The sequence below is a fragment of the Tenrec ecaudatus genome, chromosome 1 (genome assembly GCF_050624435.1).
Source record: "Tenrec ecaudatus isolate mTenEca1 chromosome 1, mTenEca1.hap1, whole genome shotgun sequence".
In the NCBI taxonomy this organism is placed as follows: domain Eukaryota; kingdom Metazoa; phylum Chordata; class Mammalia; order Afrosoricida; family Tenrecidae; genus Tenrec; species Tenrec ecaudatus.
In genome coordinates, this window is record NC_134530.1 from 239,985,166 (window position 1) to 240,011,380 (window position 26,215).

Here is a 26,215-nt window from a genome sequence, read left to right on the forward strand (position 1 = left end):
GAGGTTTTAATCTTTTCCTTGTTGGACTCCTTATCTTCTGGTGCTTCTCTGTCTCATCCCCTTTTCCAGCAGCTCCCAACATTATCAGCATCTCCTGCAGCTGATGACAGACACAAGAAGCAGAAGAACCGAAAGGTTAGTGGAAGGGGATTGGCAAACCGAGCCCTATTTAAAGAGGGAAAGAGCAACTGGAAGTGAGTGGGGTTGCATGCAGCCAGAGCTAGCTAGAACGGCTTCAAAGAGCGTATAAATGAAACAGTATTCTAAAGGCCAACATGCCCTTTCCTCAGCCTAAAGAAAGTTACCGTTTAAGTAAATCACACACACACTGTAATATAAGTGGTTATTCTAAACACACACACACACACACACACACACACACACACACACAAAACAAACACCCTGGTAAAAAGCTCCACTGGGTGAAGCTTCAAAGGATGCATTTTTCCACTAAGTGAGCATCCAGCAACTCATTCTGTGTCAGTGCACCTAGTGGCATCATCTAGGTAGGTTCTATTTGGTCAAGGTGAATATTTTTGCAAAAGCAGTTTCGCTCAATCCTCATTTTTGGTAGCCTATTTAAGAGAACAGTGTGAGGCTGTGAAATTTTGTTTTCTGCTCAGGAAAAATACCACGGAAACTGCTGAGATGTTGAAGACAACTTACAATGACAGTGCTGTGGGGAAAACTCAAGTGTTTGAGTGGTTTTCTCATTTCAAAAAAGGTGAAATGTCGATTGCTGACAAACCTCATTCTGGATATCCATCAACTTCCCAAATGGACAAAAATGTTGACAAAATTTATGCACTTGTGCTCAAAGACTGAAGATGGACCAATGAGGAGATGGGGAACTTATGTGGACTACCTGGAGCTCAGTTGATGGCACTATAATGGAAGATTTGGGAAGGAGAAGGGCCACTGTGAAATTTGTTCTTAGGTTCTAAGTTAGCAGGAAAAATAGCTTCTAGTGGAAACATTCTTTGAAGTGTTTGAGGTATTCTTTGAAAGAACAGCTCTGAATCAACCCAGACATTTTCCCCAAGGTCATTACTGGTGACATGGTGCTATTCTTAGGCCCAAAGGCAAACATTAGTCAAGTCAGTGGAAGATACTATGGTCTCCTCAAAAGCTCATCAAGTGAATTCTAAGGTCAACACGGTGTTCATTTGTTTTTCTGATGTGAGGGGGATTGTGCATGAGGAGTTTGTTCCACCAGGTCAGACTGTTAATCAAGCTTTCTATTCAGAGGGTCTGAAAAGATTGCCTAACTGTGTGTGACAAAAAAGGCCTTGATTTGTGGCAGATGGGGACTGGTTTTGTCACCAGGACAGTGCACCGGCTCACGCAGCCATTTCAACGTGCCAGTTTTTGGCAAAAACCAGGATGCCCCTCTTGCCCCACAAACCTTACTCACCTGACCTTTCTCTGTGTGATGTCATTTTGTTTCCGCAAACGAAGAGGGACATGAAATCACAGTGATTTGAAGATGTAGAAGAGGTAAAGGAAAAAAAAGAAGCAAGGTGCTATCAGCCATCCAAACAGATGAGTTTGAAAAATGTTTCCGAAAATGGAATCGCAGATTTGACAAATATATTAAGTGTATGGAGAGTACTTTGAAGGTGAGAAGGTTGTTTTGTAAACAAATTTAAATATATAGCTTTGAAAAAAATTGTTTTTGTGGTATCACCTTATATATATATATTCATATGTTCAAGTTTGTGTATGAATGGGCTTCAAAAAGTTGATTAAATAATAGAATTAAAGAATCCTGGAAATTTCCCATAAACTGTTTGAAATCCTCTCTCTCTAATATATATATACATACATATATATGTATATATATATATATACACACACACATATGTATGAACTTTTGGGGGGAAAATCTATTATCTTTTGGCATTAGTTTTCCATAAACTTTTAAAAGCTTCTGTGTGTATTTATAAATAAATAGATAAATATTTCTATATATATCTACATATCATCTCCTGATAGCCCAATCAGCCAATACATTTAGGTAGAGTGCAAATTGCTTAAACCAGAAAATGTTTCCAATTGTGATAGTCTTTGGTTACTGTTTACCACCTAGCATCACTTTCTTTTTATTCAGTTAATAGTATTCACATATGACTTTGGTGGATTATATCCTTGCCTGAAGTGCTATCTTAGTAAGACTGTCAATTATGGTATTCATATGGTGATCCAATTAGACTCTTTCTCTTGAATCATGAATTGAATGAAATAAAATGGAAAAATTATTGGAGCTAACCCAACACAGTGGTAGTGTGCTTAGAAAAGACTAGAAATCATTTTTTGGCACATAGTAAACATCTCACAGTGGCCCTAGTTTCTATCCTTTATAAATTTGATTTACTGAGCTTTTCTTTTCAGGTCTGTGTACTATCCTATATCCTTCCAACAATCTCTTTTGCTCAAGTTAGAGTTAGTTCCTCTTACTTTCCACCACATAACTGTAACAAATATATATAGAGAGTTTACTCTTGGTAGGTGGCCTTTGATAGCCCATGTGCATGGGAAGCTCTCAGACATCGGGAAAGCACAAGCAAGATGACCAAAGTAGCAATTGTTCATGTCGTTCAAACTCATTTACTTACCGAGTCTCATTGAAAATCCGTCCAAGTGTCTTGATCACTGAGGTCAAAACTCTCCCTTCTCTTTGTATGTATTGCTTGTGGTTCTAGCTGGGAAGTTGGTTTTACGCAACTATGAATCCAGTACTAAAGCCTATTCTCTAATTGAAAGTTAAGAACAAACGAAAACCCCAAATCCATTGTAGTGGAATCCGTTTCCATTCACAAAGAACCCTGTGCATTACAGAGTAGAACTGCTCCCCAGGAGTTCTCCTCTCCTGTAAGCCACACATCTTCAGTACCATATTTTTATTCAGGAAATATGTCTTCTGCTTTTGTCTCAGGATCTTTCACATTTTCAGGCTGCCCTGTCTGCCTTTCAAGGTTCCTCTGGGTGATATTTAACTAGCAAACTTTCAGCTAACAGTCCTGGTTTAACCATTTGCCATCCAGGGGTTTCTTAACTAGTTAAGATATTTAATTTTGCAAGATTGCAATTTCAGGCAACATTCTCATCTAGTGTCCTTTCTGCCCCCTGCAATACAAATTTTCCATCATGTGGGTGTTGTGTATTTTCTTGCTTGTAGTATCACAGAAGCTGATCACTGAGCCTTGTGTGTTTGCACTGCCAATGTGTAGAGCAAACCATAGTGCCACTCAGAAACCCGAGTACAAGAAGGAGTTAAAAACTTCTCTCTAGCTACAATGGACACGGTTTACCATACCTACAGTTCTCGTTTCTGTCTTCCTCCAGAGTCAGTGCCTAATACAAATGTAGAATTTCTTCAGATTCTTGAGGAAATATTTAAAGACTAGGTTGAATAATAAGTACTTTAAGGAGCCCTTGTGGCATAGTGGATTAGGAACCAGGCTGCTAACCACCAGGCCATCAGTTTGAACCCACCAGCTGCTCTCAGGGTTCTCCTTCAAATGAGGCTTTCTGTTCCCATCTGGGAAACATGCAGGTATGCAGGTACAGTTACACTCAGTTCTACAGGATCGCTAGCAGTTGGAATCAACTTTATGGTAGAGAGAGAGTGTGTGAGAGAATCACTGTGGCCTTCGTTATATGAGGAAGGCATTTGGGATAAGGTAGGACCTGGTTTTGACTTTGAATGATGAACAGCACTTGAAAATAAATCAAATGTGGGAGGCCTTCCAGGTATGATGAACAGGGTGAGTAAAGGCATTTATGCAGAAAAACACATGGCACATCTGGAGGAGGACAGGATATAACACAGCAAGGCAGAAAGAGCCCAGGTGCATAACTTTTAGAGTGAATACTAAGTCAGTTCAGTTTGGATGCAGAGGGACTTGAAGGTCAGGTTAAGGACTGGTGGCTGGAACTTGTCTAAAAATTCTCAGGAGAAAAACTTGGTGATCTGCTTTTGTGCAATTTTGCATGCAGGAAAATGCTTGTATCGTGTCACGGGGGTCTTTGTGTGATCGCATAAGCTTAAAGCCAATAAACCAAAGCAACACAAATAAGGTGGTGAATTTATACAAATAACTTAATTATGGTATAGTGGAGAGTAAATCTTAGAACAAATGGAGAGGTCATTGAAGACTGCTGATATAAGGTAAAGATTTAGAAAACAAGTACTATAATTCCAGGATAAAATTTTTTATTGTCATTTTTTTCAGATTCCTGACATTAATCGTTTTTGCTAACTCTTTCTCCTTTTCTTCTTAAACAAAGGACAAAGACATTCTACTTAATTGATTATTCTAATAAACTAAAATCCAGATAGTCAATGCTTTGCCACTTTCATATTGGTTGACCTCTATCTAGTCACAGATAGACCCCAGGACATATATGCCAAGCAAATATCGACCGTTTCCCTTGGGAAATGGGGATTCACCTTTTGCTATTCCTCATTCCTTTCCGCATTGGTAGTATGTTCAGTAAAATGACTAAATCTGTTTGGGCACAATCTTAGGTTTCCTTGGCCAGATACCTGAAATTTAGGCCCAATGTTCTGAAAAATCTTTATTAACCCAATAAAGAGAAAATACACTTTGTATTACATATAACACTCACTCAGTCAGTAGTGATTAACAAGCTCATGGAGTTAAAAAATACATGAAGGTCTGTCTGGCCTCAAAGTGGACGAGAGTCATGCTGCTGTGACAGGAGGTAATGCCTATCAGACAGAGTGAAGTAAATTGACCATTCCAATCCAAGGACCCTGTTACACTAGCCAAACTACATCCAACCTCAAGATAGCACACTTTCCTTTACTATGTGGATAACTACTTCCATGAAAGCTAAAGTCTTCCAAACTTGAATAATTTGGTCAGAAAAGAGCACATGTTCAATTCTAGTAATTCAGCCATAAGGCACAGTTACTGCCACTGAATCAATGAGGTTCCTATAAGCCCGGGTCACAATAGCATTGCATTTGAAAATTTTCATCCAGATCTTGTGGAATTACAATGTTTTGTAATTCCACAAGATTCAACCTTCAGCACCGTCAGCGACAACCACTTATTGAGCACAAAGAGGGCCAAGAAACCCAATTAGCACTTAGAATAAATACAACTTGGACTTGCAAACATCTTGTTGACGTAAAGGAAAATGCATGTTTTAAAGTTGAGTGGTTTGGAAATAACAGGAACAATATTTAGTCCAATACCTATGCATGATAGCATAAGCCCCAGACACATTTACAGATCTCCCACAAAGACCAAGTCTCCATGAAACTCCCTCCGTCCTCTGAGCAAGGAGATGAACAGTCTTGCCTTAGATAAAATGTATTAGAATATTCATTATTGCGGACAAAGTTCAGATAAAAATTCACATCTTACAATTTGTGTTTCCTTTTAACTCATTTTCAACTTATTCTCATTTTTATTATATTCTGATATCTTTTAGACTGAGTTTTTTAATTTATTCTGTTGCAGTTGCTAGCTTTGTTGTTTCCTTTCTATTTTTTTTCCTTGAATGATTTTCTTTATATGAGACTAAGGCTAAGTAAATCCATCGGGACAACATCGAGGTCAATACTCTCCTAGGGGTACGAGAGGAGAGGTTGGGGTAATGAGAAGGCAATAATAATTGATATGAGAATGAAAAAAAGTCCTAAAGTTGATAATGGTGATGAATGATATACTCTCTTTGATAACGAATTATATAATTATATAAATTATATGTTAATACAACTGTTAAAAGAAAAGAAAATCCACAGTAAAAGAAAAACAGAACAGCAAAAGTCACTCAATGCTCTATTAATTGAAATGTTTCTTTAAAAAATAAAATATACAGGACAGATGACTCCTCCAGGACCAGTGGTGAGAGTGGCCATGCCTGGAGGGTGGAGAGAATGCAGGGTAGAAAGGGGGAACTGATTAGAAGAATCTACGTATAGCCTCCTCCCTGGGAGAGGGACAGCAGAGAAGAAGGCGGGGGAGATGTCAGACAGTGTAATATATGATAAAAATAGCAATAATTTATGAATGATGAAGGATCATGAGGTAGGGGGGAGTGGGGTGGAAGGGAGAAAATGAGCAGCCGATATTAAGGGCTCCAGTAGAAGGCAAATTATTTGAGAATGATGATGGCAACATATGTACATATGTACTTGACACAATGGATGTATGTATGGATTGTGATAAGAATTATATGAGCCCCCAATAAAATGATTAAAAATAAATAAATACAATATAACATTTAGTCATTGTAAAGGAGATTCAAAATGTCTCTTTTATTTATTTTTTTCCTCTGGTGTAGTGGTTGGGTCACTTGGTTTTGTTATGTGACACTCTTGGCCTGTATTTCCCAGCCCCATCCTACTTCCCACTCCTCCTCCTGCCCAGCTGGGGAATGGGGCTGGGGGCAAGCGATTACACAATACCACACAGCAAGAACGGGACAGGCACTGGCAGCCAAGCCCTCAGAGATCCAATCCAGCTGCATTAAAAGGAATCTCATGGTACGTCCCCACCCTGCCCCTTATGAAATTACAAGTGATCTTGGAAGAGGTGCAAGATCAGCTTGCTGATGTGGCAGAAGAAGCCAGTGTAGGCAGCCCAACTGAAGCACAGGAAGGAGCGGAGGTGTGTGGAGCTGGCTTCCACCCTACAAAGCCCCTGGGCATGGTGCAAGGCCCTTCGACTCTTTTGACTGAAAGCGTACACATCTTCGCAAGACACTGTAAGGACATTTCACGATGGAAAGAAGTTGTGTGAGAAGGCCAGGGATCATATGTCATTTAACTCACTCAGCTACTAACCTAATAGGAGGTTGGATTTCACCCAGAAGGCTCTCAGAAAAATGGCTTAGGAATCGAATTTTTTCTTTTTGAGCTTTTTCTTTTCATTTTAATAAATCATTTTATTGGGGGCTCTTACAGCTCTTATAACAATTCATGCATCAATTATATCAAGCACCTTTGTACATGTTGTCATCAACATTTCCAGAACATTTTCTTTCTACTTGAGCCCTTGCTATCAGTTCTGCTTCCCCCCCCCCCTCACCTTCCCACCCACCTGAACCCTTGGCAATTTATAAATTATTTTTGTTTTCATATTTTACACTGACTGATGTCTCCCTTCATACATGTTTCTCTTGTTCATCCCCTGTTCATCACTGTGATCGGCTCCCCCATTTTCCCTCTTCTCCCTCCACCTTCCCCCTACCCTCATGGGATCGCTCCCCTCATTATTAGTCCTGAAGGGTTTATTTATCCTGATTCTGTGTGCCAGGAGCTCTTATCTGTACCAGTGTACATGCTCAGGTCTAGTCAGATTTGTAAGATAGAACTGGGGTCATGGAGTGGGGGGAGGAAACATTAAAGAACTAACAGATATCAGCCACTGAAAACCCTATGGTATATCTTCTACTCAGACACACATTGGTCACCAAGAGACAAAAGGACTAGATGGCACATTTATTCAGTTGTTTGTTCATCTACCTATACATAATCTATTTGAAGAGTAATATCATCATGAAGAAAACTGAGAATTAATATACATTTAGATACAGCACAACTTTCAGGAAACTTTTAAAACATAATTCTGTAGGATAATGTAGTATGAGACGTGTGATATAAAATGAAAAACTCTGCTCATTATTATTGAAGCATTTTAGTAACACTCATTAAGTTTGAGTAGGATGTAACAGCACAAAGTGTCTAAGATTTAAAATTGGAGGATTTCTATTTACTGGAAAAGCTTCTTGAATGAGAGTTTCATATTCTGAGAAATGTTCTTCAAGAATTTTTCTCTAAGACGTGAACAGGTAAGTGACCCATAGGAAAGAGACTTAGTTGATAAGGGATCGTTGTTCCTTGCAAAGCCTCCTATATATTATCAAGTTGAGTAATGTGTCTATGAGTATGGCTGTTTGAAGGACATTATTTTAAAAAAGAATTACAGCAACGGATGCTACAAAGCCTTGCAGTTGCTTTTCTGGAAATTGTCAAAATGCTAAGTGTTTTCTCCAGGAGAGGTTATCAGTTTAGCAGTTAAAAGGAACCAAGGAAGGTATTCCGGCTCATGGCAACTCCACATGTGTCACAGTGGAACTGTGCTCAACAGGGCTTCGAGGTCTGGATTTTTAGCAGTAGATCAACTTTGTGATATGCCCCAAATCCCCACAAGACATTGTGAGTGAGTTATGCAATTCCTGGAAGTGTTCAGAGAGCTCAAACTATTCTCAGAACATTCGCTGTTAGTTCAGCAGGCAGAAAGGCATTTTCCAAAGATAAATATCTTATGTTCAGAGAAAAGTCATTTATTTCTAATAGATCAAACACAAAGACTGTTGTCTAATTCACTCAAAAGCCACTACCATTGAGTCACTGCTGGCTCATAGCAACTCCCTGGGGGTTCTGAGACTGGCTGTCACTGATGTACAATGCCCTGTCTTGCTCTTGGGGAGCTGTGGACCATGCAGATCGCAGCCGCCCAACGCTGAACCGCTACACCAGCAGGGCTCCATATTGCCGAATGAGTCTACCTCTGACAGGATGGGATTGTATTGCTACAGAGAAAAGATGGTTACGGTTAACACAGCTGGAGATGCTCAGATAAAAGTGAAGAACATTGAAAGTGAGATGGTAATTAAGAAGCTATATGGAACTATCTTAAATAATAGTTTTGTTCTTTGTCAGGTATTATTTAATGTTTTTTCGTTAATATTTTAAAACTCATAGCGTATTCCTGTTTTGTGTACCTATTTCAGTGTTCTTATTTAAGAATTAGCTGTATTAAATAAGAAACTACCTTCTGATATATAGTTTTTAAAACTATTTAAAATGGTCATTAGGGCAGTGAGCCATTTGTACTACCCTGAGAAATGTTCTTGACAAATTTTAAACCATGCAGTATCTTCTTTATCTATTCAATCACTGATCCTTGGTCTATGTACATTTAAGTGCTCTGGAATGCCCACTCTTCAAAAAGTTAAATATAGTTTGTTTTGATCCACATAGTTGAAATCATTTACATAATCCAAATATGCAAAAGTTCTGGTATGCTCTGCTTTCGGCCAAGAGCCATCTACCATCAGTAATGGCACTCTTCATTTCATGGGGTAGAGGCAATAGTTAACAGTACCAAATGGCCGGGGTTCAGCAAAGCAGGCATGCCCTGTGTGTCCTTCAGCCCCACTGCAAGGTAACCAGGACTGAGCAGAGTCAGAGGCATCAAGGAATGCTCCCCTCCCCTAGTAACACGAAGATAACCTATGAATGAGTTTCCAATCGCTTCAGCAGCCACCTCACTCAAAGTTGCTTAACTGCAATAAAAATAATCCCCATAACTACCCCCTATTAGATTGACACCGTGGCTGCAACAATGGGCTCCAGCATAAGAACAATTGTGAGGATGGCACCTGACCGGGCAGTGTTTAGTTCAACACAGCAGTGGATCCTTTCCTGGCCAGTTGAACGCTGCACTACTGTCTCCTGGCCTGGCAGCTCTGCTGTGGAGAGAAGCAGATGTCTCTGAGACAGGCTTCAGGTGCGTTTTTCAGTCTTTCTCCTGTGTCCACGGGGGTCTCTCCCTCTTTAGGGCTTGAACCCAAACACATGCCATGTTCTGGGTTTGGGGTGAATTTTTATTCTTAAGTAAATTTTGAAACATTCAGAGAAATTAAAGAAAATTCCCATTATATGCCATTTCCCCAGTACCCACTTATTGAATGATTTATTGAGCCATTTGTTAGTTCATTGTCCGCATGATGACTTTCTACTCCCAAAGATACCACTATGCATCTCCACAAACACCCCACGCTCACACATCCAGGTATATTTATATAAAACCTATATCCATTCTAAGAAAATCAATAGATTTCCTTAAAATAATATAATATACAGCCCAAATACAAATTTTTTATGTTGTAAACAAAATATGTTATCTATAACTAGATCTGTCTATCTCTATCTATCTATCTGGTACCTTCAGAAACATAACTTAATTAAATTTTACACATTAGATTTAATTCTTGTGTATGTTCAGTTGTTTGGTTTGAAATGAGTCCCCTACCCCTTTTTTCCTTCCACTTTGACTTTTTAAATGAACTGGTTCATTTTCTTATGGAATATTTCATATCCCATATCCATCTGTTTTCTATGATGAGGCTTGGAGCTGGTTTAGCTTCTTGTTAAGCAATTTTGGCGTAATGCTTTACACAGTGCCAATGTGTCCCATTATTAATAATACTAAATTGGCTCTTATAATTATTATATAATTCCACAAGGATTTTTCCCCATTAGATTGGAACATCATGTGCAAGATGATACTTTTGCACAACTAAAACACTTTATTTCACTCCAAAGGAGTGGGAGAGGGGTTAAAAGAGAGACAAGGTTGAGTCCAAGAAGAAAGAGAGTGTTTGGAAACTGACTGCAGCAGCAATTGTATAATTCTGCTTGACGTGCTTGACGTATGGAATGATATGACATGTATATTAATACCCACTTAAAATAAATTAAGATAAATATGTAAAATAATAAGATATTGTATTTCCTCAAAACCAGTGGCTTAATTATTTATATTGGGGGGAATCTCACAAAGTCAATTTTCCAATAATATCATCTAACCCAGCCATTAAGCAAAAGAATACTAAATGATTTAAAATCAGAAGAGAAGCACATTGGGATTATATTTTTTCCTGTATTGGATCTGCGTGTTGAGTAAGTAGTCTGGTAAATGGGACTCCATGAAGATCAACATGGCAGTGGGATTGGAGGAAGATTCAGTAACCACTTGTATCATGCAGCCAACGCCACCTTGTTACTGGAGATGAAGACAAGTGAAGCATTGACTGTTGAAAATTAGAGATTACAGTTTTCAGTGTAGGTTCTACCTCAGCATTAAAACAAATCCTCACACCAGAACCAATAATCAACATCATCACAAACAGATCAAAGGTGAAAGTTACATGGAGCAGATGAAGGGGGAGGAAGAGAGAGTGGAGCACACCACCAGGCCACGAGGACGATGTTCCCGATTAGAGCAGCCAGTCCACAGAGAGGACCACATGCCCGGCCCCACTATGAGACATGACGTCCCTCACTGACTCATAACTCTACGGAGGACAACGCAGGACACACTGTGGGAACTGCACCCGATCTGATCCCGCCATACCACGGCAAAACACTAAGGGGGTGCAACAGGACAGCAAGGGAATGGAGCGGCAAGGTCCTCAGGGAATTCTGAAGGTGGACTTTGGGGCCAGGGCTTGGTGCCCCAAAAACTGGACTGGAAAACACTCCTAAAGGCCAACAAACAGCCCTTGAACTAACTACAAGCTTTTCTTTTTTGTTGTGTTTTTTTTTTTTGGTCATTGGTTTGTTGTTGTTTTATTGTGGCTTGGTTTTGCTCTGTCTTGTTTTTGTGCATGTTATTATCTCCGCAGATCTGTCTAAATAAGATAGGGTGGATGAACAATCTGGAGGAGAGGAGAAAACAATGGGATCGACAGTTCTGGGAGCCATGAGTGAGGGGCTGGAGGGGGGAAAGGAAGTGGTGTTAGTGAACCCAGGGACAAGGGAACAACAAGTGATTCAAATAGGTGGTGAGGAGGGTGTGGGAGACCTGGTAGGGTGTGATCAAGAGTAATGCAACCAAGAGGAATTGTTGAAATCCAGGTGGGGACTGAGCATGATAATGGGACTGGAGGAAAGTCAAAGGAAATAGAGGAAAGAGTGGGAGGCAAAGGGCATTTATACAGTCTAGATAAAGGCATGTATATGGAAATATACTTATATATGAAGATGGAGAAAGAGATCTATGTGCATATATTAATAGATTTAGTATTAACGTAGCAGAAGTACTTTGGGCCTCCACTCAAGTACTCCCCCAATGCAAGAATACTTTCTTCTATTAAATTGGCATTCAATGATGCTTACCTTCCCGACACAACTGCTGAAGACAAAGTGGGTGCATAAGTAAATGTGGCAAAGAAAGCTGACGGTGCCCAGCTATCAAAAGAGATAGTGTCTGGGGTCTTAAAGGCTGGAAGGTAACCAAGTGGCCACCTAGCTCAGAAGCAACAAAGCCCACATGGAAGAAGCACACCAGCCTGTGCAATCACAAGGTGTCGAAGGGTTCAGGTATTAGGCATCATCAGAACAAAAAAACTTATCATAATGAACAAGGGAGTGCGGAGTAGAGACCAAAAGCCCATTTGTAGGCCACTGGACATCCCCTTACAGAAGGGTCTCGGGGAGGAGACAAGCTAGTCAGGGTGCAATGCAGCAACAATGAAACATACAACTTTCCTCTAGTTCCTAAATGCTCTCCCCCCACCCCAATCATGATCCCAATTCTACCTTACAAGTCTGGCTAGACCAGAGGATGTACACTGGTACATATAGGGACTGGAAACACAGGGAATCCAGGGAGGATGATCCCTTCAGGACCAGTGGTGTGAGTGGCAATACTGGGAGAGTTGAGGGAGGGTAGACTGGAAAGGGGGAACCGATTACAACAATCTACATGTGACCTCCTCCCTGGGGTACAGACAACAGAAAAGTGGGTGAAGGGAGACGTCGGACATGGCAAGATATGACAAAATAATAATTTATAAATTACCAAGGGTTCATGCGGGAGAGGGGAGTGAGGAGGGAGGGGAAAAATGAGGAACTGATGCCAGGGGCTTAGGTGGAGAGCAAATGTTTTGAGAATGATGAGGGCAATGAGTGTACACATGTGCTTTACACAAGTGATGTATATATGGATTGTGTGAGTTGTATGAGCCCCTAATAAACATTTTTTTTAAAGATTAAAGTTACCAAGGAAATAATTCATTTTAGTTGGATCAACAATCAAGGCCAATAGTAGTGGGAGTGAAAAAAATCCAACAAAGTATTCCATTGGGAAAAATCTGTTGCAAGAGACCCCTTTAAAGTGTTAAAAAGCAAAATGGTCACTAAGGTGTGCCTGATCTAGGCTATGGTATTTTTAATCCCCTCATAGGCATGTGACATCTGGACAATTAAAAAGGAAAACTGGAGAATGAATGCACTTCAATTATTGTGTTGGTGAAGAATATTGAAAATAGCATGGGCTGTCATAAGAAAGACGAAATAGATCTTGGTAGAAGTATAACTAAAATCCTCCATTAGTGAGGAGGATGGCTAGACTTTGTGTCATATATTTTGGGCACATTATCTGGAGGGATCCATTCCTAAAAAAGAACATCATGCTTGCTAAATCAGAGGGCCATTAAAAAAGAGCAGGATCTTTAATGACACCATGGCTACAACAATGGTGACAATTTTGAAGATGGTGCAAGAATAGGTATTATTTATATACGGTTACTATGAGGTAGAACTGACTTGATAGCAACTATAAAAAACATAACAATGCCACTCAGACCATATCTATAAGCTAACAGTTTTCTTTATCAAGAAGGACTTTCTTTTATGAATTGGAAACTGTTTTATTCTAAACATGCAGAATAATCATTTCCCTTTATGGTCACTATGAGTCAAAAAGAATTTGACAACAACTGACCACAATAAACAACTCATTTTCAGATAGGGACATATTAATACAATAGTGAGATTTGCAAAACATCCCTTGGAAGTGTTTATAAATCCTCTTTATCTTTTTTTGTAATCAGCTGCAATTACGTGTAATGGGGATAGCAGTATCCTACCACCAAAATGAGCATTATCTCCTCTCGTGTAGATTTAGAAAAGCTTCCTGGAGGATGATTCCCAATTACAATGTCTTTGACTTAGAGAATCTGCTTACTTTAGAGTCCGTTTGTATGTGGGTGATCCAACAGTTTGTTTTCCACTCAGGAAGATATCAAGGAGGGGCAGAACCTAAGATCGAGCTTAAGAATGGAGAGAATGCCTCTACTATCACATGGATCAACTTTGAAGACATGATGCTGAGTGACGTAAGTCAAACATTAAAGGAAAATATTTTATAATTCCACTATGAAGTCTCTACAATAGAGAAACGTATAAAACTAAAGTAAGTTAGTGGTTATTGGAGGCTGGTAGGAGAGTGGAATGGAGAGTTACTGCTTATATAAACACACAACATTAGCCTGTGTTTTATGGAAAGCTTCATACGGGAACATAATGAGAAGGCAGCTGACAGGGGTCTCCTTGACAAGACCCGGGCAGAGGGAGAGCATAATGTGAGAGCACTACTGTGGGAGATGCAGAGGCAGGTGTGATGTGTAGTGGGGCAAATGCAGAGACATCGCTTGTAGACATTGTAGATCAACTTGACAAAGTCATTGCATCAGAACTGGGTATTAGGGACAAGGGGCGGGGCTGGGGGTAACCTTACAACATGAAAAGACATGAAATAACTTTTCACTGGACTCAACTCTGACTATCTCCCTTTATAAAGTTGGTCATTTTGATCCATACAAACACCAGTATTAAAGTTCCAGGAGAATGAAATAACTACAAAGGTATCCTTCCCATTTATTTATTTATCTATCTATCTATCTATCTATCTATCTATTTATTTATTCATCTATCTATCTCTCTATTTATTTATTTATCTATCTATATTTATTTTAGCAAAGGGCATAGAAGCCATTAAATCCAGGGCAGGCTATAACCCAGTGAGTAATTTTTCCCATGGCAAGACAAAGCCGTGGAAAATTCTGAGATCCTCAGAAGATCATCTGAGCTTTCCCTGCCCTCTCTGCCCACTCCACCCCAATTCCCTCCTCCCGCAGAATGTCGTACTGAAAAAGGATTGAGAACTAATAAAATCTATCAAACATTCTGTCTTCCTTTGTAAGGTGCCAGGCATTGATTTTGTTCAAAACACCATAGGTGGTGGCCTACTTGTTCCACTCTCTTTGCCAGTCAATGGAATGGAAAATAGTGTGGGAAGAGGAGGCTGGGGAGAGGGCCATGAAGGGAGGGCAGCAGGAGGTGGGAGCAGGGCAGATGGAGGCAGGACCAGCTCTTTGACTGTAACCCCCAGCTCTGCTACACAAAGGCAGCCAGCATTGCGGTTTTCAGTTTTATAATAGAGAGAGCCAGTGAGGCAGCAAGAGACTCGGGGGGGGGGGGGGGGGAGAAAAACACCATCCTGAAGAGAGGGCAAAGACTGTCTTCCCCTTTCTTTCATTCATTCCACTTCCTCCTCTCACTCCAAGAAATGGCCAGTTGAAAACATCACACCAAAGACTTGGGCCAAAGATTCCAATCAAACTGACCTTCCATGTATGTGGTAATGAGGCAAGGAGGAGGGCAGCCCAGGAGAAGCTGAAAGGGGCAAAGTCTGACTGAGGAAAGACCACCTCAAAGCTTCGCTGTGGCCGCCCAAGCCTGGAGAGCAAGCAGAAACTGAGCGCCAGCACAAATGTTAATGTAGCAGGGTAAGAGCGGGGAGCAGCCCTTGGCAAGAGAACTAAGCATGTCCGTTTTTATAATATAAGAGGGGGCGGGGGGAGAGGGAGATCGGGTGTTTGCTCACCAGGTGCATTTTGCAAGCTTTCCCAGTTCTCATTTCATTAGTTCCTCTAATATTATTTCAAGAGGCTTCAAAGCTGTACATAAAGAGGCTTGCCATCCTGGTGCACTCGCTTTGACTTCTGTTTGCATTTCATGGCTTGCCTATGGATTTTTCTCTTTTTTATGTCAGAGAAAAATAAAATCTCCAAAACCAATGAGCTTCAGTTTATACGAGTTAGATCCAACAGACAAGTACCAGTGGCATTTTTGTAGAAACTGGTTGTCATGTGCTTGCCTAAGGTGCAATGTCTTGACTTTATAGCATTTAAGTGATGTCATGGTTTTATCGACTGCTACTTTAAGTTCTAAAAGAAAATTTCAGAGCAGATGGTTTAGGAGCAGGTCACAATATCTCATCATTTCAAGGCAGTGTGATATAATTTTTTAAGATTAAATTTATATTCTCAACTTTTCAATAAAGAATACAGTTTCTCTCCAGTGTTTTCTGATACCTGCGTTCTCCCATTCCTCCATCCCTTGTTCCTAACTGTACCACAGGTCAGGGCAGTGAGGGTTCTGTCTTCATCTCCTGGGAAGAAATAGCACAAAGCAAAGACAAAAAAGAAAGTAATCGGTTTTGAAATTAAAAATAAAAAAATCCAATTCATTAAAAAAACCTGTAGCTTGAAAGTTCCAATGGTGTGGAATTGGGGCATTTCTAAAGCACTTTCTCAGGGATAGTTCAAGGCTGATTGCTAGCTATAAGTAATATACCTAAGGAGTCCATGTGCCTAGGAGAGAAAGAAAAGTGTTGGAGGAAGAGTAATAGAAGTTGGGGTGTGTCCATAAGAAGAAACCTTGTGTGTTAGTCTGGGATGACCAGAGAAACAAATTCATAGACTCTCACATGTGTATAAGAAACAGCTTTATATCAAAGAGTAATTGTATATTAAGAAAGCATCCCAGCCCAGTCCAGTTCAAGTCCTTAAGTCTGATATTAGACCATATGTCAGATACCAGTCTATAAATTCCTCTTCAGACTCACACAACACATGCAATGATGTCAGATGCAGGATGATCACAAGCCAGTAGGTGAAAAGTCTTGTGGATCCAGTGGTAGTCGAAATATTTCAACGCTGGCAAGGGTCTCTATGTGGTTCCTCCAACTCCGGGGCTCTAATGTAGCTCCTTATGTCTTGTCAGAAGGAATGTCTCACAGGGAGTGAGCATGTGTTCTGCCTCCAGAGAACTATTTATCTCCTTAGTACCTCTGATGAGGTCATCAAGCTGTGACCTGATTGACAGGCTACATACACTCCACCCCTTTAACGAACCTCACATTTGTAGCAGATTATGTAATTACCATACCTGATATTCCACTCCTCCTCCTTTTCCATCAGTCCTAAGTTGGGAGAAATGAAAATAAATGGGTAGAACTCTTTTATCTTCAGTTAAGGTAAAAGAAGGCATCAAGATTCCAGTACCCACTCTACAGAATGGTTTAGAGGTGGTGGTTCCATGCAGTATGTCTAGACTAGAAGAAGTCAGACAGTAGACAAAGTTCACTGCAAACAGCGGGCCTAGACAGAAACACATAGTCCTACATGCCCCAAATGGTCACCAGATGAGGTAAAAGAGTCAAGGTCAAGAACTCAGCGATAACTACAATGTGTCATGGACTGGACTTGGATATAGCCTTGATGACATCACCAATTTTGTGAAGACCGTTGCTTTGTAGGGAAGCTGACTGTGTGTGCATCACAATAAGAATTTCACATTTTTCATAAGTTTTAATATTCAATAGGCTCTCACTCAAACTCACTATTATGATGTCAGTATTAACTTATAGTGATCCTAATGGCCAGGGTAGAATTGATGCCTTTGAGCTTCTTAGACTGTAAATCCTTAAAAAAAATAATTTTATTGGGGGTACACACAATGCTTATCATAATTCATACATACGTACATTGTGTCAAGCACATTTGCACATTTGTTGCCATCATCATTCTCAAAACATCTGCTTTCCATTTAAGCCCCAGGCATCAGGTCCTCATTTTTCCCCCTCCCTCCCCATGGACCCTTGATAATTTATAAATCATTATTATCTTGCCATGTCTTATGCTGTCCAACATCTCCGTATAGAAATAGAAAGCCTCATCTTTCTCCCATCAAGAATCAGGCAGGTATGAATTGCCAATCTTTCCGTTAGCAGTGCAACACATAACCCACTATGCCACCAAGGCTCCATTATTAGGGCAACAAAGAAAAAAGGTCTATCCCAAACACGCTCTAAAACTTCAAGAACTCTCAAATAATTCCTACCTTTGGTTGACCACGCGTGTGCCCGTGTGCACACATGCAGGTGGCCTGCACCCAAGTTAAGATCAGTAGTTAATAAAAAAGGACACATCATGGAAAATCCTCAGGCACACAGGACTCTGTTTTCAGCTTCAAGAGAGGTGACTTGTGTGGCAATTGATGATGTGTTTGGTACTGAGAATACTCATGAGTAGGTGTGTTTCGGGTGCAGTTGGAAGGGAGGGGGCAACAAGTACCTAGGGTGAAGTGGGAGGGCACAGGCGCCTTTTATGCCAGTCTTTCTTAAAGGAGGTGACAATGTTAACCATTGGGGGCAGGGTTTCTGGAGAGATACAGGGAGCTGAAAAAGCAGATACTTACCTGCACTTGAGTCTGGATTATGGGCTGCAGTACACTGCTGGGGGCAGGGATGGGGCACTGAGGTGTTTTAGTTTTTGTTATTGTTTTTAATTTTTCCCTGAAAAGAGGGCAGTAGACCAAATAAGTTTGAGAATCTTTGATTTGTGCAAAAACAGACTTGACTGCTTCTGAATTGCAAGGGCTCTGCTTATAGACTGCTTCTGAATTGCAATCATAGTGACCCCATCGGACAGAGCCGAGCTAGCCCTGTGTGTTTCTGGAAGTGCCCATCTTTACCGAACTAGAAAGCCTTACCCTTCTCTCCCTGAGCAGCTGCTCATTTCCAACTGCTGGACTTGATACTGCTGTCGGCAGCAGGGCTCCTAAGTTAAGATTGGAAGACTCGTTTATGGGTTCAACAGAATTGGCCACACCAACAAGAAGGCAATGAAGACATTTCTTTTGGGAAAGGCAAACTGTCTGGGAGAAGAGCTCATGGGTCTATAAGAAGCCACTCTTTGAACTTGTGGAAATACATAGTCAATCTTCTATCAAAGATCTTCATTTCCATTTCCTCGCGCTTTCATTTAAACTTGAATGTAAATTTCATGATACACACACATATACATATTTAACAGTGTTAACTCAAGTTTGCTTTCCTTGTCAATCTCCATAACTTGGTGCTAGTTTTCTCCCCTATTGCTTGGAGAACACACAGGGAAACTTGTTTAATATTAACCTCAGAAATGTATAACTTGGAATGTAAATCTCCTGCCAAAGGAGGAGAAAAAATCAAACGAATCCCTGGGAGAAATAGAAAGTGTTTTTCTTTTTTTTAAATCATCTGTATCATATTTCCTGGACTACCACTCCATTTTAAAAGTTTGAAGAACAGGATATAAATGTTAACGATGTTATGTAGTACCATATTTTTCACAAATAGCGTGTCCACCTAAATAGCATGCACACACATACAAACAGGTGGGAATGATGAAATTACGTTATATAGTCTGGCACACTGTACCCCTGCATGCATCAGCCATGTCTCCTGACATTTCCAGAAGCGGATTTTGGCCTCCTTCACCTTCATACAAAACTCTGAAAATGTTACTTTTGATCATAACTGTATCGTATAATAAGGGTAAAAGACCTGGGTGCTCAAGAAGTCAGGGATCAAGCGAGGTAGTGCCCTGGGAACTGGGAAATGAACAATTAAAGCGGTGGGTTTGCTCTGGGCTATGGCGTGGCTGGCTGAGAGCAGCGGCGCTCCTGATCTGCACCCGGGTAGGTGTGCCAGAGATGGGCAGAGTGTCCTGTGCAGGGCGGCCCCAGTCAAGGGACCAGCAGGTTCTGCTGCTGCTAGAGGCCACTTGCCCTGCATGTCCTGGTGCTAGGAAAGTTGAGCTGAGGGGGGGCCCAAACAGTCAGTTGAACCTATCTGGGAGAGGGACACCTGACTTCTCGGCATCTGTGGCTGTGGCTCTCCTGGCGCCGCGTGGTATCTACACGTGGGTCAGAGTCAAACGTCCTAAGCATCCCAAGTGGACAGCCAGATGGTGGCGCAGGATGTGTGCATGGCTGCAGGCCACTACTTTGGCCACTTGAGTACTCTCTCTGGCCCAGGGTGTGCAGATCCACGCACTCCTTGGGCTGTTTCTTGGGGGAAAACAAAAGCTTCTTGTACTGGAAAAATACAAAAACTGTTTTCAGAGCAGGAGTCCTAGAAGCAGAGGGCTGCTTTAGACATGCAAAGATAGACTCATCAGGGTCAGCTGCTGGGAACAAAGGAGACTTAACATTCAATCCATCGGTTCATGGGGGAGAGGTGATGGAAGAGAAAAGAAAAGAAATGGAAGTCAGCAACATGCAATAGTAATATCAATATTGGTAATATTATTGGTGGTAATATTAATAATAATACTGATGCTGATCTAGTGAACTTCTGAAAACAGTATGCAGGGGGTGTGTAGTATGCAAAACACCTGCATCATTTCTATAAAATGTTGCACTATGAGAGCTATGATGACATGTAAAGTGAGTGCAGAAAAGTTATTTTTCAAATTGCTGTGTAAACCGAATATGGGGAAATGAAATTAGATTTTAGAATAGCTTTTAAAACCCTAGACGGTGTTTTCAAGGGATGCCATGGGTATTGTGAAGAAGGCAAACTCTAACACACAATTGGAGATGATGAGACAATCTCTTGAAGTGATTACTCCTGGATGAAAGAATTGAACAAATAACACCTCAAAGCCCCATGACTTCGGGATTCCCAGATTAGAATTTCTAGTGTGCAAGCCTAACTTTATGAACCAGCAACCAGTTACCTGAAAGACCTGTGAAATACTTCCTGTCTCCGGCATCTATGATTTATAAGATAATGTCAAATATTCTAAAAAACGTGTGCAACATTTTTGGTGCCTTTTTAAATCAATGAAATGGCTTGATTTTTCTCTAATTCGTAGATTCCCAAACTTATTTTGGCATACCTCTTCCTTAAAAAATTACTCAGAAGAAGCACACCAGCCTGTGTGACCACAAGGTGTGGAAGGGATCGGGTATCAGGCATCAAAGAACAAAAAATCATATCATTGTTAATGAGGGGGTGTGCAGAGTGGAGACCCAAAGCCCATCTGTAGGCAACTGGACATCCCTTTGCAGAGGGGTCACGGGGAGGAGACAAGCCAGTCAGGGTGCAGTATAGCACCAATGAAACACACAACTTTCCTCTAGTTCTTTAATACTCCCCCTGCCTCTCACTATCACGATCACAATTCTGCCTTACAAATCCAGCTAGACCAGAGCATGAACATTGGTACAGATAAGAGCTAGAAGCACAGGGGATCCAGGACAGATAAACCCCTCAGGACTAATACCTGAGTGTAGTGATACCAGGAGGGTAAGGGAAAGGTGGGGGGAGAAAGGGGAAACCGATCAAAATGATCTACATATACCCCCTCCCTGGGGGACAGACAACTGCAAAGTGTGTGAAGGGAGACATTGTACAGTGTAAGACATGCAAAATACAGTAGTAATTTCTAAACTATCAAAGGTTTGTGAGTGAGGGAGGGGCAAATGTGATGATAGCAAGGTTCAAGTGGAAAGAAAACATTTTGAGAATGTTGGTGTTAACAAATGAACAAATGTGCTTGACACAATGGATGTATAAATAGATTGTGATAAGAGTTGTATGAACCCCCAATAAAATGTTTTTAAAAATTACTCAGTGTATTCCTGCCTCCAGCACTGTATTCTAACCCATAATCCAGAACCAAGTGTAGCTCTTTGCTTCAGCAGCCTCCCTGGCTCATTCCAGGCCTCCCAGGGAGGCACTTTGGGAAGCACTGCTCTAAATGAATCCCAGAGAGTTACACGGTAATTGAAATCTTACTGTTTCTACTCACTACCATCAAAGAACTCCTTTGATTCTACACTCTAAACTTATTTGCTCTTTGATTATAGAAAAATAAAACTGAATAAAAGTATCAAAAGCTATGAACTGGTATCCAGAAGCAAGCTAACTTATAAGAACAAGAATTTCACTTTCATTTTATTTTATTGCTATGGTTTCCACATCAATGCTACTAGGCATAAGAAAGTTCAAATGTGTTGGTAAATTATCACCAAACAGAGGGAGTCAAAACAACCGTCTGAATCAGAATCATCCGCAGTGCTATTTTAAAAATCCAGACTCCTTGGTTTCACTCAAACCGTTGTCTGCAAGTAGATTCTGACTCACAATGACCCTTATGGATGTGTGTTTGATGGCCCTCTGGATCTCCAGGCCTTTCTTCCTAGATGTGTCTTAGAGAATCGAAAACTCTAACCTTTTGCTTAGTTGCTTAACTTTTATTTACCACCAGAGGACTCCCCTTAAATGCCCTTAGCAAAAAATTCTAGGGGATCAAAACTCAATACCCTACATCTTTTGAAAAGATTGCAAGCTGATTTTGCATACATTAACGTTATGAATTCAATGTCTAATAAAAATCAGGTTGGAAGTTTTTAAAATCCACTTTAAAAATCACAGTTTAAATGCATCTTGGAAATCATCAAGTTCTCTTTAATGCTTACAACCACCTTAAAAAATTTGGAAGAGTGTGGGCAGGATCACAGATGTTGAAATAAATGCAGTGTTCTCTCTAATGTATGTCTGCTTATCTCCCAATTTTAGAATTGATCATCAATTTTGTAATTGTCTTTTAATTGTAGTTTCTTTTTAGTTTACTATTTCTTCTTCCTTCCTCTTCCTTCTCTTTCCTGTCCCCTTCCCCTTCTCCTTCCTCCTCCTCTTCCCTTTCTTCTTCTTCTTCTTCTCCTCCTCTTGTTCCTCCTCCTTTTTCTGTCTCATCTTCTGTCCACACATCTTTCCAGTACATTTAATTTAAATGTCATACATCCTAATATGTTCTTATATTTTACTGATTTATTTATTATCAATTAAAAGGCATATGCTCAAGGAAGTAAATTTTTACTAGTTAGGCCAGAGTTTGGTTTTAAGAAGACTGCATATAATATTTTTGGTTAAGATTTAAAGATTGTCTCAGGGAAATAATTTCAGAGGTTCGTCCAGCCTCTCTGGCTGCAGAAAGTCTAGAGACCACGAGGATTTGAACATTTGTTCTGTATTTCCTGCCTTTTGATCTAGATTCTCCTTTAGAATCCTTGATCAGAATGTTTAGTGGCAGTGTCCAGGCACCCTCCAGTTCTTCTGCTTTTATGGCAAAGGGGACATCTGACAATTGTGAGGGGAGCAATTTAGCTCTACATTTCATGTTCTCCTCCTATTCCTGACTCCCTTTCCTCTCGGTTGGTCCAGGTGAACATAGGTCAGTTGCTGTGCCTTGGATGGCTGCTTTCAGGAATTTGGACAATTAGAAAGGAAACACAGGGGACAATAAGTTTATGTTAATCGGGGAGGAACAACTCAGAACAAGAAGGTGTGAATGGTTGCAGAATATAACCAAGGTCACTAAATTATACATATAGGAACTCTTGACCTAAGTTTTACAAATTTTAAAAATGTATTTAAGTAATATTTATGAATACTTTTAAAGCACAATTCATGTTAATAATTTTGGGAACAAATGCAGCTGTTTGTGGGTAAACATACAGCTACATTGGTGGTAATGGAAGCTGGTGTGATACACTGACCTCCTGCCAGCAGGCAAGGAGCCCTGGTGGTGCAGTGGTTAGGCCTTGGACTGGCACCTGCTAGCCCATAATAGGAAGCCATCCGCCGTTCCATGGAATAAAGATGAAGTTACCTGCTCCCATGAAGAATACTGCTTCAGGAATTCTAGGAGGTTATCTGTCCTACAGGCTCACCGTGAGTCAGAATCCACTTGATTAACAGAATCAACTTCTATTATTGTTTATCAATCTGTGCTTTAAGCTGTCTGTTTCCTTGTTTCACAAGGCTGGTTTTCTACTGTTTCTCAGACAAGTAGGGAGCCCTGGTGGTGTGATGGTGATGCATGTGCTGCTGAAGTTGCAGGTAGACACGTGAATTAAGTGATGACAGCGTTTCACTGGCAACATTTGGTTATGAGTCTCAATGAGAATGGATTTAGGGTGTTGGGACAGGATCCTTGATCAACAAGGAACATGCTGACAACTTCCCCGATCCCTGACAACAGCTGAAGAGGATGAAACCGTCTTCATAAGCGGTTATCGGAGTGGGGTGGTTTCCTTTGCAGGGTTGGGGGCCTGAAATTCAGTTTATCACTAATGCATCTTAAGAGCTCTAACCTTTCCCATAAGATCCAAAAATTGTATGTGATTTTTTTCAACTGTCCCTTATGTACTGTGAGACTTTAAGGTCTCTGGGGCAACAGCTCTTTTGTTCTATCTTCTATTATCTGCTTCTTATTCAGGGCCCTCCATCCTACTCCAGAATTCTTCACTCAAAAGCTGCGTGGGCTTTATTGTCCTTTTTTGGCTAAATGTCTCATGCACAAGAACAATGATGAACTTTTAAAATCAGAATATCAAACACTTCCATAATTTTATTTTACTTCTAAGCAAAGATATTTAACAATAAGCAAACACATTTCTGTATATTTTCTCCTAGGCTAAGCTGACGGACTTTTCCTCTAGCCAATAAAATTTAATGGGGTCCAAAGTGTATAAACCAGATCCCCATATTAATATTCCTTCCATCTTTAGGATTCAAAACTCACAAGAGTCTGTAGGTCTTCTGGTTACACGTGGTTGAGACAGAAGCAAGGTGAAGCAACAGTGAAAGAAGCGAGGCTTTGGTTCAGGAATCCACGGCGAGACCTTGTAGAATCAAATTCAAAGAAACAAGCATGCATCTCTGCGAGCCGAGCAGGGTGACGTCATTTCTTTTCCTCTAAAGTCCGTGTCTGGACCATGCGTGGGGCATGGTGCTGGTGGTGCTCTAGCGAGCACCTTCGTGGCAGAGTTCTCGGTATTCACTGGGTTCTCAGGATGTTCTCAATGATCCGCAGAGAAAGCAGATGAAATCCATATTCTTGTGCCATATTACCATAAGCAGAAAAGCAGGAGGAGACCCAGTTTTTCAGACATGTCAAAGTGCCTGGCATCATACTTGGTCAAATAAAATGGCAGCAAAAAAGAGGAAGACAGTGGTGATCGACCTTCCTAATGCCGTGACCCTTTAATACAGTTCCTCATGTGGTGGTGACCCCCCAACCACAAAATTATTTTCCTGGCTACTTCATCACTGTAATCTTTCTACTGTTATGAAGCATAATGTAAATATCTGATATGCAGGATACATTTTCATTGTTCCAAATTGAACATCATTAAAGCATAGTGATAAATCACAAAACAATATGTAATTATATATTGTGAAATATTTATGTTTTCTCATGCTCTTAGGCAACCCCTGTGAAAGGGTCATTTGACCCCCAACGGGGTCACCACCCACAGGCCGAGGACCGCAGCCCTGGAAGATGGCTTTGACACAGTGGTGAACAATGGGATCAAGCATCAGACTAATTGTGAGGACGGTACAGGAGAGGACACCGTCTCCTTGTGTTGTACACACAGGGTCACTATGAGTCCGAACCGACTTCAGGGCACCAAACAGCGACGACAAGGCGCATGCATCAGGGTCTCAGGAGAGCCTGGTCCTGCAGCAAGCTGTTAGTTCTTGGTTTCATATGCATAAAACTCTCTTCATGGTCCATCCAAGGATTTCAGAGCGCTGCAAAGGAAAGATTTGTGCCTATGTCCACCAAAGAGTTATCACCTTTCTAAGTAACTAAACTTACAGATTCTAGAAGACTTTTTTTCTGGCCAGTACTTAAAGTTTGAACATGACAAACCATTACAACAGCTCTTACTCAGAATTTAGCCACAGATCAGAGAGGATAATAACAGCGATGAGCTTTTGCTCTGTACAAAGCACGTTTGTAAGCACTTTGCAAACTCCACCTCACTGGAATATCAGAACAATGAGGCAAACACTCTTATTATCCCTATTCTACAGAAGCAAGAGACAGTTACAGGGGTTAAGTAAATTGCCAGGGTTGCCCACTGGGTAAATGGTAGTGATGGACACCGGAGCCTGAGATCAAAACTATGTGAATAACTTTTTAAAATATATTATTTACCAGATTTACTACGATCTTTATCTCCAACAATAGAGGATGGGTGTATAAACTACAGCTCATGTATAGAACTGCAGACAGAACAAATTACAGTGTCAGTGTGTTCTGGTTGACAGAAAAATAAATTTCAAAGCCTGTAACTGTATGCTTCTCTTTTTTTACAATAGTAAAGAAAATTTTATAATACATTTTCACCAGAAAATTTAAGTATATAATTTGATTATAAATATTATGTATCATCTAGAAAGGCATATGCCAAAATGCTAACCCTGGTAATCTGTGTGTGGTAGGAAAATGGGTAAAATTTTCCCATTTTTGTTGAAATGCATTTTTCCCAGTTCTACTAAAATAGACACACACTGTTTGGCTTTGAAAAGTTATATGGAAAAAAGTTATATGAAATGAAAATATAAAGGGTGTCTCTATAAAAATGGTTTTGTATTAAAATGGAATTCTTTTCTATTAAGGCTGAGGAGAA

At 40.5% G+C, this 26,215-nt stretch overlaps 1 long non-coding RNA gene across 1 annotated transcript; it reads left to right on the forward strand.

Moving 5' to 3' along the window:
* LOC142437390 (uncharacterized) lies at nt 1-25,767 on the forward strand. The gene is made up of 3 exons (XR_012782198.1): nt 1-135; nt 13,850-13,950; nt 25,004-25,767. It is a non-coding gene; the product is annotated as an uncharacterized LOC142437390 (long non-coding RNA).
* The last annotated feature ends 448 nt before the right edge of the window (nt 25,768-26,215 follow it).